The 4538-nt window shown below is 40.9% G+C and overlaps 1 pseudogene; it reads left to right on the forward strand.

Annotated features, from left to right (window-relative positions):
• Positions 1–1042: 1042 nt before the first annotated feature.
• Positions 1043–4538, forward strand: part of LOC118342059 — a 21984-nt pseudogene continuing 18488 nt past the window's right edge.

The following is a 4538-nucleotide window of genomic DNA, read 5'->3' on the forward strand; positions in this document are numbered from 1 at the left end:
AACCTGCCGAACTCTGGAGGAGCCCAGGTCACTCTCCACACTGGTCCGCTGTGCACCTTCCTGGCGCGCTGCCTTCCTGGCCATGCCTCCCTGGCGATGCCTTCCTGGCGCGCTGCCTTCCTGGCGCGCTGCCTCCCTGGTGCGCTGCCTCCCTGGCGATGCCTTCCTGGCGATGCCCTGGCGTCTCCCTCGCGATCCGTAGCGAACTGTGGCGATCTTCCTGGTCTGCCTGGTCTGCCTGCCTGGGCTCCCTGCCTGGCGCGCCTCAGTTGTAAAAGGCAAACACTACATGCAATAAAACCCAAACCACAGCAAACCAAACATACACAAAAACTGACCCCGTCACATATAAATGGGTAAAACAAAACAATTATCACCCAGCAGCCCATTCTTAGGAAGCCAAAAGTCAACGCTGACTTATTCAAGCTAGGCTTAGTGTATGTTTGTAAGTTAACTTACATAACATACTTACCTACGGCAGGTACATAACTTAAGATCCTTTCCTAAACCAAACCAAGTACTTTTGTTGCGTTAACCTAACCTAACTGCAACGAAAGATAATAACTTTAATAAACTATTTTAATATTGCTAGCTTGGGCGCAGAATGAGAACATGTTGAAAACATTTAATTGCCACAGCGCCACACAGTGCACAGTGTCCGGCTTAAGTGCAATATGAGCTAAGAAATATCTTTTTCTCTATCTCTTTTTTTTGTTTTTGTTTACAATCATGACTTTAGAAAAAAGAGACAGGCAAAGGGACCCACCATTGGAAGGACTTGATAAAGAGTTCGTCAAACACCATTGGGTAAGGGCATTGTCTTTCTGATGTACAGTTGCTGACGTATAGTTTAAGGAGGGACGCTTTTGTCTCAAAAGCTATATAAACCAGTGAAAACACACATACAGAAATGTGGAGGATGGAGATCTCAGCTTTCTTCATTGGCCTGATCTGGTCTCTTAGTTTGTGTGATCTGAACTTAGCCATTGCCTTGAATGGCTCTGGGGATGGTCTGAAACAAGGGGCTGGGCTTACAGATGGTATGTCTGTTGCAGGGGTCAGCACTGAGGCCTCATCAGTGAAATGTAAGCTCCAGGGTAGCACTCGTCTACCTGCATTCTCAATGGATGGTGACTACGTTATTGGGGGTGTTTTCTCCATACACCACTTCAAAGACACAGTGGAGTATAACTACACCACCATGCCTGAGCCACTAAGGTGCACAGGGAGGTTAGTAAGAGGGAGATGGAGTGAATATATGAGGATGTTACACTGTGTGGGCATAGAAGTGTTTTGATTTGCATAATGTGCTTGCAGTGATTTTGGAGCTATTACACTTATCAAATATATATATAAATTAAGATATGGCAAAAATTGAGTGTGACTATATGCAAAATATATGCAAAATATGTGTTATGTTTGTTAACTGCAAATATAGATGTGTTTAACAACTTATTTCTACATATTGAACTGGCTAAAAACAAGGTAAGACTTTAGATTTTGTTAAGTATTGCTATTCTAGGGATTCAAATGTGATATGTAATCCTTTGATTTCAATTTTGGTGGTCATTTCAGAGATGTCGAGCAGCTATAACATATTGCCCATAATTATGAATTGAAGTTCTGCTTTATTGTGTTTTCTTTTCTATTAAAATTGTAAATTGTCCTTATCATATGTAAATTTGAACAGTGACATGAGTGTCTGTGTGCAGCATTGACTCCCGTGAATTGCGCTTCTCACGTGCAATGGTTTTTGCCATTGAGGAGATTAACAACAGAACAGAACTGCTGCCGGGCATCAAACTTGGTTATCAGATTCACGACTCATGCACCTTAGTGCCTGTGGCGGTGCATGTGGCCTTCCAGCTTTCAAATGGCCTGGACCCGGTGTTTTACACTGGCAACAATTGCTCACAGTCTGGTATGGTGATGGCTATCGTCGGTGAGTCCGGGTCCACGCCATCCATCAGCATGTCGCGCATCATTGGGCCCTTTAACATTCCTCTGGTAAATATTTTCAATTTCTGGCAAACTATGTGTTTAATGTTAAGCCAGTGCTGATATTTTGTCTGTCCTGTTTAACAGTTATATTGCTGTTCTCTTAGGTAAGCCACTTTGCCACTTGTGCATGTCTGTCCAATAAGCAGCAGTTCCCAAGTTTCTTCAGAACAATTCCTAGTGACCAGTTCCAGGCTGATGCGCTGGCCAAGCTGGTAAAACACTTTGGTTGGACTTGGATAGGTGCTGTCCGGTCAGATTCGGACTATGGCAATAATGGCATGGCGTTCTTTCCTGGACCGCATTGAACAGAAGGGAGGGGATCTGTGTGGAATACTCTGAAGCTTTCTATCGGACCCACCCACGTAGCAGGATCCAGAGAGTGGCTGATGTTATCCGCAGGTTTCTCAATCACTGATTGTGCTTTCGTTTGCTGGGCTGACAAAGTGACAAAACATGTTCAGTCAAATATGAGATGGAAGATTATTTTATATATCATTGCATTTTATCTTGGTGGCAAAATCATTGTTTTTTCACAATGCACATTTCTCTCATATTTGTTACTGATACTCAGTTACTTTCATCTCAGGTTAAATAACTTTATGCTATTGATATTATATTGGTATATTATACTGAACAATAATGTCTCTTCAGGTCGACAGCTATGGTTATTGTGGCATTTACAGCCTCTACAGAACTGAGGATCCTGCTGGAGGAATTGTCACACGAGCCTTCTCGACCTCGCCAGTGGATAGGCAGTGAATCCTGGGTAACCAATCGAGACATGCTGAGGTTCAGCATTTGTGCTGGAGCCATCGGATTTGGCATTCAGAAATCTGTCATCCCAGGTCTGAGAGAATTCTTGCTCGATCTCCCTCCCACTAAAGTGGCTGCCTCTCCAGTGCTTACTGAGTTCTGGGAGGGTGCATTCAACTGTAGACTGGGAAAAAGTAAGAAAGTTGTGCTGACATTCAAAGTCAGTTAATTTCATTGTCACAGAGCTTCCTGTGTTTAAAAGTCAGCAGCTGATTTAAAATCAATCAATTCAGATTTCTATTGAGAGGGAAATTTATTATATTGAACAAAGACATGAGATGGACATCTGTGATGTTCACACTTCTGTGAATAATCTCACTTGATGATTTCAGGTCAAGTTTTTTGTCTTGAAGAATATTTTGCAAGAACTGTGTTGCAAGGGTTTTACAATACCCACACTGATGTACTGAACACAAGCACACAATATATAGCGTCCAGGCCACCAAGCTAAATAAAGATTAAAAATTTTACTTACTATCATATATAAGGTATAGTGTATTATGTAAGTATGTATATATCTAATTATGTAATTATTTTGACAGGGAATTCAGATGATTTCTTAATTCTAAACGCATGAGAACATGTTAGAGATTAATGGAAGAGCTGTATTTTTGTCTTATAAATATGACTCTGACGGATATGTGTTAACATGAGCCAGTTAAATAGATAAATAAATCAGCCCAAACTCAAAATGAAACAGAAAAGAAAAATTAAAGAAAAAATATGAAATATGAGAATATGAAAGTACTTTGAAATGTAATATAAAATAAGCATGTTATAAATAAGTTAGAACCGTATGAATATATGAGTTTCTGTAAGGTACATGGGGCAGGTTAAATAAAACAAAAAGAAAGCAAAAAGGAATAAGAAACACATAAGGCTGAATAAAAATGGAATGTCATTGTCAAGAGTGAAAAACACCTTCCTCTGTCTCTTTTTAGGTGCAGCCATAGATGAGAATGTGTGTGATGGAACTGAAGACATACGTACGCTCCAGAGCTTGTACACTGACACATCTCAGCTCCGAATTACAAACATGGTGTACAAGGCTGTTTATGCAATAGCACATGCCATTCATAACGCGGTGTGTCAGGACACAAATTCGACAATTCAGTGTGACAAAAAAAACAGGATAGAGTCAAAACATGTCAGTCAAACTGAAAAAAATGAACACCCCAATGCTATTTAATAATGTACCTTTTATGAAATTAGTTATTCATTGTTTTCTACTTTTTTCTCTCCCTCACTGTTTTACTTTATGTCATCCTCACAGGTTCTTACTCAACTGAAGAAAGTAAACTTTTCCCAAAATGGTTATGATGTGTCATTTGATGCCAATGGGGATCCTGTGGCCAAATATGAGCTGGTGAACTGGCAAAAAAGTGAGAGTGGCAGCATTGAGATGGTGACAGTAGGGCACTATGATGCATCAATGCCAGTGGGCCAGGAGTTCCATATAGACAGGAACATCACCTGGGTGGAGGGTGGTACACAAGTAAGGAACCCTTGCAATAATTTAGGGTATTAGAATTTCAAATTTGGTGATCTTAAAGGGTAGACTATGTGTTCTTGGTCCCTGTTCCCTTGAAAAAATGGGAACTTATTCCTTAATCCTAAAAGCTGCACAGTACACTTGAATAAGTCTGTGTGTTTGTACCTATGTGCCAGGTTCCTGTGTCAGTGTGCAGTGACAGCTGTCGTCCAGGAACTCGTAAAGTGTTGCA

The sequence above is a fragment of the Morone saxatilis genome, unplaced genomic scaffold (genome assembly GCF_004916995.1).
Source record: "Morone saxatilis isolate NCDOM2014 unplaced genomic scaffold, NCSU_SB_2.0 Contig8, whole genome shotgun sequence".
Lineage (NCBI taxonomy): Eukaryota > Metazoa > Chordata > Actinopteri > Moronidae > Morone > Morone saxatilis.